This window comes from Chiloscyllium punctatum, chromosome 49 (assembly GCF_047496795.1).
Source record: "Chiloscyllium punctatum isolate Juve2018m chromosome 49, sChiPun1.3, whole genome shotgun sequence".
Classification (NCBI taxonomy): domain Eukaryota; kingdom Metazoa; phylum Chordata; class Chondrichthyes; order Orectolobiformes; family Hemiscylliidae; genus Chiloscyllium; species Chiloscyllium punctatum.
In genome coordinates this window covers 21,178,723-21,191,413 of record NC_092787.1, presented here as the reverse complement: position 1 = coordinate 21,191,413, position 12,691 = coordinate 21,178,723, and positions in this window count along the sequence as shown.

Here is a 12,691-nt window from a genome sequence, read left to right as displayed (position 1 = left end):
TATCACTAACCCTGTCTCTCTCTCTCTCACTATTCCTCTCTCTCTCACTATTCCTCTCTGTCTCACTATTCCACTATCTCTCTATCACCATCCCTATCTCTATCACTATCCCTCTTTATCACTATCTATCTCTCTCTCTCTCTCTATCACTTATCTCTCTCTCTCTAGAAGGACTGATGCCCGAAATGTCGATTCTCCTGCTCCTTTGTTGCTGCCTGACCTGCTGCGCTTTTCCAGCAACACATTTTCAGCTCTGATCTCCAGCATCTGCAGTCCTCACTTTCTCCTCTCTATCACTATCCCTTGCTATCACTAATCCTCTCTCTCACTATTTCTCTCTATCACTATCCCTCTCTCTCCCCATCACTATCCCTCTCTCTCCCCGTCACTATCCCCCTCTCCCCCTATCACTATCCCCCTCTCCCTATCACTAGCCCCCTCTCACTATTTTTCTAGCTCTCTACCACTATCCCCCTTTCTCTATCACTATCCCTCTATCATTAGTCCTCTATCACTATCCTTCTTTCTCTGTCATTATCCCCCTCTCTATCACCATCCCCCTCTCTATCACCAACCCTCCCTCTATCACGAATCCTCCCTCTAACTATTCTACTATCTCTTTATCACCATCCCTCTCTCTCACTATTCCTCTAACACTATCCCTCTCCCTCTATCACTATCCCTCCTCTCACTATTCCTCTATCTATCACTATCCCACTCTCTTTCTGTCATTAACCCTCTCTATCACTATGACTCTCTCGCTCTATCACTATCCTCTCTATTATCATTCCCCCTCTCCCTCTATCATCATCCCTCTCTCTCTACCACTGTCCCTGTGTCTCACTATCACGATCCCTCTATTCCTCTATCACTATCCCTCTCTCAATCACTATCCCTCTCTGTCTCTACCACTATCTCACTCACTCTATCACTATTGCTTCTCTATCACTAAGCCCCTCTCTCGATCACTAACCCTCCCCTCTCACTATTCCTCTCTTTCTCACTATCCCTCTATCACTATCCCTCTCTCAATCACTATCCCTCTCTGTCTCTACCACTATCTCACTCACTCTATCACTATTGCTTCTCTATCACTAAGCCCCTCTCTCGATCACTAACCCTCCCCTCTCTCTATTCCTCTCTATCACTATTCCTCTCTCTCTCACTATCCCTCTATCACGATCCCTCTCTATCACTTACCCCCTTTCTATTTCTTCTCTCACTATTTCTCTATCTGTATCTCTATCACTATTTCTCTCGCTATCACTATCTCTATCACTATCTCTCTCTATCACTTACCCTCTTTCTCTCTATTTCTTATCTCACTATTTCTCTATCAGTATCTCTCTCTGTCACTATCTCTCTCTCTCTCAGTACTTCTCTCTGTCACTATCTGTCTATAAGTATCTCTCTCTGTCACTAACTCTCTTTCCGTCATATCTCTCTCCGTCAGTATCTATCAGTATCTCTCTCTGTCACTCTCTCTCTGTCACTATCTCTCTATCAGTATTTCTCTCTGTCACTATTTATCTCTCTGTCACTATCTCTCTCTCTGTCACCATCCCCCTTTCTGTCATTCTCTCTCGATCAGGTATCCCTCTCTATCACTATCTCTCTCTCTGTCACTATCTCTCTCTCTCTCTGACACTCTCTCTCTCTGTCTCTATCTCTCTCTCTCTCTCTCTGTGTGTCACTCTCTCTCTTTGTCACTCTCTCTGTCACTATCTCTCTCTCTCTGTGTCACTCTCTCTCTCTGTCACTATCACTCTCTCTCTTTGTCACTCTCTCTCTCTCTCTGTGTCACTCTCTCTCTCTCTGTCACTATCACTCTGTCACTATCACTCTCTCTCTGTCACTATCTCTGTCTCTCTGTCACTCTCTCTCTATCACTCTCTCTCTCTCTGTCACTATCTCTCTCTCTCTGTCACTATCTCTCTCTCTCTGTCACTATCTCTCTCTCTCTCTGTCACTATCTCTCTATCACTATCTCTCTGTCACTATCTCTCTCTCTGTCACTATCTCTCTGTCACTATCACTCTCTCTCTCTGTCTCTCTCTCTGTCACTATCACTCTCTCTCTGTTACTATCACTCTCTCTCTCTCTCTCTCTGTCACTATCACACTCTCTCACTCTGTCACTATCACACTCTCTCACTCTGTCACTATCACTCTCTCACTCTGTCACTATCACTCTCTGTCTCTGTCACTATCTCTCTCTCTGTCACTATCACTCTCTCTGTCACTATCACTCTCTCTGTCACTATCTATCACTATCTCTCGCTCTCTCTCTCTCTCTCTGTCACTATCTCTCTCACTGTCACTATCTCTCTCTATCATTATCTCTCTCTCTGTCTGTATCTCCCTATCACTATCTCTCGCTGTCTCTTTGTCACTATGGCTCTCTCTGTCAGTATCTCTCTCTGTCACTATCTCTCTCTCTCTATCACTATCTCTCTCTCTCTGTCAGTATATCTCTCTCTCTGTCACTATCTATCTCTCACTATCTTTCTCAATGTCACTATCTCTCTCTCACTATCTCTATCTCTCTCTGTATCTCTCTATCAATATCTATCGCTCAATCACTATCTCTCTCTCTATCACTATCTCTCTCTCTATCACTATCTCTCTCTCTATCACTATCTCTCTCTCTGTCTGTATCTCTATCACTATCTCTCTCTCTGTCGCTATCTGTCTCTCTCTGTCACTATCGCTCTCTCTCTGTCTGTATCTCTCTATCAATATCTATCTCTATCACTATCTCTCTCGCTGTCTGTATCTATCACTATCTCTCTCTCTCTGTATCTCTCTATCACTATCTCTTTCTTTGTTATTATCTGTGTCTCTGTCACTATCTGTCTCTCTGTCACTATCCTTCTCTATCACTATCCCTCTCTCTGTCACTCTGTCTCTCTGTCACTCTCTTAATCACTCTCTCTCTGTCACTATCTCTCTCTCTCTCACTATATCTCTATCAGTATCTCTCTCTGTCACTCTATCACTCTCCCTCTCTCTGTCACTATATCTCTGTCAGTATCTATCACTATCTCTCTCTGTCACTATCTCTCTCTCTATCAGTATCTCGCTCTATCACTATCTCTGTCACTATCTCTCTCTCTCTATCACCCTCTCTATCACTATCTCTCTCTCTGTCAGTATCTCTCTGTCACTATCTCTCTCTCTCTGTCTCTATCTCTCTCTATCAGTATCTCTCTCTGTATCTCTATCACTATCTCTCTCTGTATCAGTATCTCTGTCACTATCTCTCTCTGTCACTATCTCTCTACCTGGTAGTATATCTCTCTGTCACTATCGCTCTCTCTATCACTATCTCTCTCTGTCACTATCTCTCTCTCTGTCACTCTCTCTATCACTATCTCTCTCTCTGTCACTATCTCTATCAGTATATGTCTCTCTATCACTATCTCTCTCTGTCAGTATCTCTCTATCACTGTCTCTCTCTCTCTCTATCAATCTCTCTCTCTCTGTCACTCTCTCTTTCACTATCTCTCTCTCTCTCTGTCACTATGTCTCTCTCTGTCACTAACTCTCTCTCTCTCTGTTACTATCTCTCTCTCTATCAGTGTATGTCTCTCAATCACTATCTCTATCTCTCTGTCAGTATCTCTCTGTCACTGTCGCTCTCTCTCTGTCACTATCTCTCTCTCTGTCACTATCTCTCTCTCTGTCACTATCGTTCTCTCTCTGTCACTATCGCCCTCTCTCTCTGTCACTATCTCTCTATCACTATCTCTTGCTGTCTCTTTGTCACTATCTCTCTCTCTCTGTTACTATCTCTCTCTCTATCAGTGTATGTCTCTCAATCACTATCTCTATCTCTCTGTCACTATCTCTCTCTCTCTGTCACTATCGCTCTCTCTGTCACTATCGCTCTCTCTCTCTGTCACTATCTCTTGCTGTCTCTTTGTCACTATCTCTCTCTCTCTGTCACTATCTCTCTCTCTGTCTGTATCTCTCTCTCTATCAGTGTATGTCTCTCTATCACTATCTCTCTCTCTCTCTGTCACTGTCTCTCTCTCTGTCACTATCTCTCTGTCAATATCTCACTGTCACTCTATCTGTCACTATCTCTCTCTGTATCTCTATCAGTATCTCTCTGTATCAGTATCTCTGTCACTATCTCTCTATCTATCAGTATCTCTCTCTGTTACTATCGCTCTCTCTATCATTATCTGTCACTATCTCTCTCTCAGTCACTCTCTCTATCACTATATCTCTCTCTGTCACTATCTCTATCAGTGTATGTCTCTCTATCAGTATGTCTCTCTGTCACCATCTCTGTCTATCGCTATCGCTCTTTCTGTCACTATCTCTCTCTCTATCACTATCTCACTGTCACTATCTATCACTATCTCTCGCTCTCTCTCTATCACTATCTCTCGCTCTCTCTCTGTCAGTATCTCTCTCTCTCTATCACTATCTCTCTCTCTATCAGTATCTCTATCAGTATCTCTCTCACTGTCACTATCTCTGTCTCACTATCTCTCTCTATCATTATCCCTCTCTCTGTCTGTATCTCTCTATCGCTATCTCTCTCTCTCTGTCACTATCTCTCTCTCTATCACTATCTGTCTCTCTGTCTGTATCTCTCTATCACTATCTCTCTCTCTGTCACTATGGCTCTCTCTGTCAGTATCTCTCTCTCTGTCACTATCTCTCTCTCTATCAGGATCTCTCTCTATCACTATCTGTCTCTCTCTCTCTCTGTCAGTATCTCTCTCTATCAGTATCTGTCTCTCTCTCTATCACTATCACTGTCACTATCTCTCTATGAGTATCTCTCTCTGTCACTATCTCTCTCTGTCTGTCAGTATCTCTCTCTCAGTCAGTATCTCTCTCTCTGTATCACTATCTCTATCTCTGTCTGTCAGTATCTCTCTCCCTGTATCACTATCTCTCTCGATCACTATCTGTCTCTCTCTCTATCAGGATCTCTCTCTATCACTATCTGTCTCTCTCTCTCTATCACTATCTGTCTCTCTCTCTCTCTGTCAGTATCTCTCTCTATCAGTATCTGTCTCTCTCTCTATCAGTATCTGTCTCTCTATCAGTATCTCTATCACTATCTGTCTCTCTCTCACTATCAGTATCTCTCTCTAAGACTATCTCTCTCTATCACTATCTCTGTCTCTCTCTCTATCAGTATCTCTCTCTATCAGTATCACTGTCACTATCTCTCTATGAGTATCTCTCTCTATCACTATCTCTCTCCGTCTGTCAGTATCTCTCTCTCTCTGTCTGTCAGTATCTCTCTCCCTGTATCACTATCTCTCTCTATCACTATCTGTCTCTCTCTCTATCAGGATCTCTCTCTCTGTATCACTATCTATCACTATCAGTATCTCTCTCTGTCACTATCTCTCTCTCTGTCAGTATCTCTTTCTCTCTGTCACTATCTCTCTCTGTATCACTATCTCTCTCTTTCTATCACTATCTTTCTATCACTATCTGTCTCTCTATCACTATCTGTCTCTCTCTCTCTCTATCACTATCTCCCTCTATCACTATCTCTCTCTATCACTATCTCTCTCTATCAGTATCTCTCTCTGTCACTATCTCTCTCTCTCTGTCACTATCTCTCTATCAGTATCTCTCTCTCTGTCACTACCTCTCTATCAGTATCTCTCTCTCTGTCAGTATCTCTCTCTCTATCAGTATCTCTCTCTCTCTGTCATTATCTCTCTCTGTCACTATCTCTCTCTCTCTATCACTATCTCTCACTCTCTGTCAGTATATCTCTCTCTCTGTCACTATCTATCTCTCACTATCTTTCTCAATGTCACTATCTCTCTCTCACTATCTCTATCTCTCTCTGTATCTCTCTATCAATATCTATCGCTCAATCACTATCTCTCTCTCTATCACTATCTCTCTCTCTATCACTATCTCTCTCTCTATCACTATCTCTATCACTATCACTATCTCTGTCACTATCTGTCTCTCTCTGTCACTATCGCTCTCTCTGTCTGTATCTCTCTATCAATATCTATCTCTATCACTATCTCTCTCGCTGTCTGTATCTATCACTATCTCTCTCTCTCTGTATCTCTCTATCACTATCTCTCTCACTATCTCTTTCTTTGTTATTATTTGTGTCTCTGTCACTATCTGTCTCTCTGTCACTATCCTTCTCTATCACTATCCCTCTCTCTGTCACTCTCTCTCTCTGTCACTCTCTTAATCACTCTCTCTCTCTCACTATCTCTCTCTCTCTCACTATATCTCTATCAGTATCTCTCTCTGTCACTCTATCACTCTCCCTCTCTCTGTCACTATATCTCTGTCAGTATCTATCACTATCTCTCTCTCTCTGTTACTATCTCTCTCTGTCACTATCTCTCTCTCTATCAGTATCTCGCTCTATCACTATCTCTGTCACTATCTCTCTCTCTCTATCACCCTCTCTATCACTATCTCTCTCTGTCAGTATCTCTCTGTCACTATCTCTCTCTCTCTGTCTCTATCTCTCTCTATCAGTATCTCTCTCTGTATCTCTATCACTATCTCTCTCTGTATCAGTATCTCTGTCACTATCTCTCTCTGTCACTATCTCTCTACCTGGTAGTATATCTCTCTGTCACTATCGCTCTCTCTATCACTATCTCTCTCTGTCACTATCTGTCACTATCTCTCTCTCTGTCACTCTCTCTATCACTATCTCTCTCTCTGTCACTATCTCTATCAGTATATGTCTCTCTATCACTATCTCTCTCTGTCAGTATCTCTCTATCACTGTCTCTCTCTCTCTCTATCAATCTCTCTCTCTCTGTCACTCTCTCTTTCACTATCTCTCTCTCTCTCTGTCACTATGTCTCTCTCTGTCACTAACTCTCTCTCTCTCTGTTACTATCTCTCTCTCTATCAGTGTATGTCTCTCAATCACTATCTCTATCTCTCTGTCAGTATCTCTCTGTCACTGTCGCTCTCTCTCTGTCACTATCTCTCTCTCTGTCACTATCGCCCTCTCTCTCTGTCACTATCTCTCTATCACTATCTCTTGCTGTCTCTTTGTCACTATCTCTCTCTCTCTCTGTTACTATCTCTCTCTCTATCAGTGTATGTCTCTCAATCACTATCTCTATCTCTCTGTCACTATCTCTATCTCTCTGTCACTATCTCTATCTCTCTGTCACTATCTCTCTCTCTCTGTCACTATCTCTCTCTCTCTGTCACTATCGCTCTCTCTCTCTGTCACTATCTCTTGCTGTCTCTTTGTCACTATCTCTCTCTCTCTGTCACTATCTCTCTCTCTGTCTGTATCTCTCTCTCTATCAGTGTATGTCTCTCTATCACTATCTCTCTCTCTCTCTGTCACTGTCTCTCTCTCTGTCACTATCTCTCTGTCAATATCTCACTGTCACTCTATCTGTCACTATCTCTCTCTGTATCTCTATCAGTATCTCTCTGTATCAGTATCTCTGTCACTATCTCTCTATCTATCAGTATCTCTCTCTGTTACTATCGCTCTCTCTATCATTATCTGTCACTATCTCTCTCTCAGTCACTCTCTCTATCACTATATCTCTCTCTGTCACTATCTCTATCAGTGTATGTCTCTCTATCAGTATGTCTCTCTGTCACCATCTCTGTCTATCGCTATCGCTCTTTCTGTCGCTATCTCTCTCTCTATCACTATCTCACTGTCACTATCTATCACTATCTCTCGCTCTCTCTCTATCACTATCTCTCGCTCTCTCTCTGTCAGTATCTCTCTCTCTCTCTATCACTATCTCTCTCTCTATCAGTATCTCTCTCACTGTCACTATCTCTGTCTCACTATCTCTCTCTATCATTATCCCTCTCTCTGTCTGTATCTCTCTATCGCTATCTCTCTCTCTCTGTCACTATCTCTCTCTGTCACTATCTGTCTCTCTGTCTGTATCTCTCTATCACTATCTCTCTCTCTGTCACTATGGCTCTCTCTGTCAGTATCTCTCTCTCTGTCACTATCTCTCTCTCTATCAGGATCTCTCTCTATCACTATCTGTCTCTCTCTCTCTCTCTGTCAGTATCTCTCTCTATCAGTATCTGTCTCTCTCTCTATCACTATCACTGTCACTATCTCTCTATGAGTATCTCTCTCTGTCACTATCTCTCTCTGTCTGTCAGTATCTCTCTCTCAGTCAGTATCTCTCTCTCTGTATCACTATCTCTATCACTATCTCTCTCTCTGTCTGTCAGTATCTCTCTCTCAGTCAGTATCTCTCTCTCTGTATCACTATCTCTATCACTATCTCTCTCCCTGTATCACTATCTCTCTCTATCACTATCTGTCTCTCTCTCTCTCTATCACTATCTGTCTCTCTCTCTCTCTGTCAGTATCTCTCTCTATCAGTATCTGTCTCTCTCTCTCAGTATCTCTATCACTATCTGTCTCTCTCTCACTATCAGTATCTCTCTCTATCACTATCTCTCTCTATCACTATCTCTGTCTCTCTCTCTATCAGTATCTCTCTCTATCACTATCACTGTCACTATCTCTCTATGAGTATCTCTCTCTATCACTATCTCTCTCCGTCTGTCAGTATCTCTCTCTCTGTCTGTCAGTATCTCTCTCCCTGTATCACTATCTCTCTCTATCACTATCTGTCTCTCTCTCTATCAGGATCTCTCTCTCTGTATCACTATCTATCACTATCAGTATCTCTCTCTGTCACTATCTCTCTCTCTATCAGTATCTCTTTCTCTCTGTCACTATCTCTCTCTGTATCACTATCTCTCTCTTTCTATCACTATCTTTCTATCACTATCTGTCACTCTCTCTATCACGATCTGTCTCTCTCTCTCTCTATCACTATCTCCCTCTATCACTATCTCTCTCTATCAGTATCTCTCTCTGTCACTATCTCTCTCTCTCTGTCACTATCTCTCTATCAGTATCTCTCTCTCTGTCACTACCTCTCTATCAGTATCTCTCTCTCTCTGTCAGTATCTCTCTCTCTATCACTATCTGTCTCTCTCTCTCTCTCTCTATCTGTTTCTCTCTCTCTCTATCAGTATCTCTCTCTCTCTATCACTCTCTCTCTGTCACTATCTCTCTCTCTGTCACTCTCTCTCTCTGTATCACTATCTCTCTCTCTCTATCACTATCTCTCTCTCTCTCTATCACTATCTCTCTCTCTCTCTCTATCAGTATCTCTCTTTGTCACTATCTCTCTCTATCAGTATCTCTCTCTCTGTCACTATCCCTCTCTCTATCACTATCTCTCTCTATCACTATCCCTCTCTCTATCACTATCTCTCTCTATCACTATCCCTCTCTCTATCACTATCTCTCTCTATCACTATCTCTCTCTCTCTACCACTATCACTCTCTCTATCACTATTTCTCTCTATCACTATCTCTCTCTATCAGTATCTCTCTCTCTCTGTCAGTATCTCTCTCTCTCTGTCACTATCTCTCCCCCAATCAGTATCTCTCTCTGTCACTATCTCTCTCTCTGTATCACTATCTCTCTCTCTATCACTATCTGTCTCTCTCTCTATCACTATCTCTCTGTCTGTATCACTATCTGTCTCTCTCTATCGGTATCTCTCTCTCTCTCTATCAGGATCTCAGTATCTCTCTCTATCACTATATCTCTCTCCCTCTATCAGTATCTCTGTATCACTATCTCTGTCTATCAGTATCTCTCTCTATCACTATCTCTCTCTGTCAATATCTTTCTCTGTCTGTCAGTATCTCTCTCTCTCTGTCTGTCAGTATCTTTCTCTCTGTATCACTATCTCTCTCTATCACTACCTCTCTCTCTGTCTGTCAGTATCTCTCTCTCTGTTTCACTATCTCTCTCTATCACTATCTCTCTCTCTCTCTCTCTGTATCACTATATCTCTCTATCGCTATCTCTCTCTATCAGTATCTCTCTCTCTCTCTCTCTATCAGTATCTCTCTATCAGTATCTGTCTCTCTCTGTCACTATCTCTATCAATATCTCTCTCTCTATCAGTATCTCTCTCTCTCTATCAGTATCTCTCTTTGTCACTATTACTCTATCAGTATCTCTCTCTCTGTCACTATCTCTCTCTCTCTATGTCACTATCTCTCTCTATCAGTATCTCTCTCTCTGTCACTATCTCTCTCTCTATCACTATCTCTATCTCTGTATCACTATCTCGCTCTCTGTATCACTATCTCTCTCTCTATCACTCTCTCTATATCACTATCTGTCTCTCTATCACTATCTCTCTATCTATCACTATCTCTCTCTCTCTCTCTCTCTATATCACTATATCTCTCTATCGCTATCTCTCTCTATCAGTATCTCTCTCTCTCTCTCTCTATCAGTATCTCTCTATCAGTATCTGTCTCTCTCTGTCACTATCTCTCTATCAATATCTCTCTCTCTATCAGTATCTCTCTTTGTCACTATTACTCTATCAGTATCTCTCTCTCTCTCTGTCACTATCTCTCTCTATCAGTCTCTCTCTCTCTGTCACTATCTCTCTCTCTATCACTATCTCTATCTCTGTATCACTATCTCGCTCTCTGTATCACTATCTCTCTCTCTATCTATCACTATCTCTCTATCTATCACTATCTCTCTATCTATCACTATCTCTCTCTCTCACTATCTCTCTCTGTCACTCTCTATCAGTATCTCTCTCTCTCTGTCACTATCTCTATCTATCAATATCTCTCCCTCTCTGTCACTATCTCTCTATCAATATCTCTCTCTCTGTGTCACTATCTCTCTCTCTATCACTATCTGTCTCTCTCTCTATCACTATCTCTCTCTATATCAGTATCTGTCTCTCTCTGTCACTATCTCTCTATCAGTATCTCTCTCTATCAGTATCTCTCTTTGTCACTACCTCTCACTCTATCAGTATCTCTCTCTCTGTTACTATCTCTCTATCTATCAATATCTCTCTCTCTCTCCAACATTATCGCTCTCTGTCACTATCTCTCTCTCTATCAGTATCTCTCTGTAACTATCTCTCTATCGCTATCTCTCTCTATCAGTATCTCTCTCTCTCTCTCACTATCAGTATCTCTCTATCAGTATCTGTCTCTCTCTGTCACTATCTCTCTATCAATATCTCTCTCTCTATCAGTATCTCTCTTTGTCACTATTACTCTATCAGCATCTCTCTCTCTGTCACTACCTCTCTCTCTCTATGTCACTATCTCTCTCTATCAGTATCTCTCTCTCTGTCACTATCTCTCTCTCTATCACTATCTCTATCTCTGTATCACTATCTCGCTCTCTATCACTATCTCTCTATCTGTCACTATCTCTCTCTGTCACTCTCTCTATCAGTATCTCTCTCTCTCTGTCACTATCTCTATCTATCAATATCTCTCCCTCTCTGTCACTATCTCTCTATCAATATCTCTCTCTCTGTGTCACTATCTCTCTCTCTATCACTATCTGTCTCTCTCTCTATCACTATCTCTCTCTATATCAGTATCTGTCTCTCTCTGTCACTATCTCTCTATCAGTATCTCTCTCTCTATCAGTATCTCTCTTTGTCACTACCTCTCACTCTATCAGTATCTCTCTCTCTGTTACTATCTCTCTATCTATCAATATCTCTCTCTCTCTCCAACATTATCGCTCTCTGTCACTATCTCTCTATCAGTATCTCTCTCTGTCACTATCTCTATATCACTATCTCTCTCTATCAGTATCTCTCTCTGTAACTATCTCTCTATCGCTATCTCTCTCTATCAGTATCTCTCTCTCTCTCTCACTATCAGTATCTCTCTATCAGTATCTGTCTCTCTCTGTCACTATCTCTCTATCAATATCTCTCTCTCTATCAGTATCTCTCTTTGTCACTATTACTCTATCAGTATCTCTCTCTCTGTCACTACCTCTCTCTATCAGTATCTCTCTCTCTGTCACTATCTCTATCTCTGTATCACTATCTCGCTCTCTGTATCACTATCTCTCTCTCTATCACTATCTCTCTATCTGTCACTATCTCTCTCTGTCACTCTCTCTATCAGTATCTCTCTCTCTCTGTAACTATCTCTATCTATCAATATCTCTCCCTCTCTGTCACTATCTCTCTATCAATATCTCTCTCTCTGTATCACTATCTCGCTCTCTGTATCACTATCTCTCTCTCTATCACTCTCTCTATATCACTATCTGTCTCTCTATCACTATCTCTCTATCTATCACTATCTCTCTCTCTCTCTCTCTCTCTATATCACTATATCTCTCTATCGCTATCTCTCTCTATCAGTATCTCTCTCTCTCTATCAGTATCTCTCTATCAGTATCTGTCTCTCTCTGTCACTATCTCTCTATCAATATCTCTCTCTCTATCAGTATCTCTCTCTCTCTATCAGTATCTCTCTTTGTCACTATTACTCTATCAGTATCTCTCTCTCTGTCACTATCTCTCTCTCTCTATGTCACTATCTCTCTCTATCAGTCTCTCTCTCTCTGTCACTATCTCTCTCTCTATCACTATCTCTATCTCTGTATCACTATCTCGCTCTCTGTATCACTATCTCTCTCTCTATCTATCACTATCTCTCTCTCTATCTATCACTATCTCTCTATCTATCACTATCTCTCTATCTATCACTATCTCTCTCTGTCACTCTCTCTCTCTCACTATCTCTCTCTGTCACTCTCTCTATCAGTATCTCTCTCTCTCTGTCACTATCTCTATCTATCAATATCTCTCCCTCTCTGTCACTATCTCTCTATCAATAT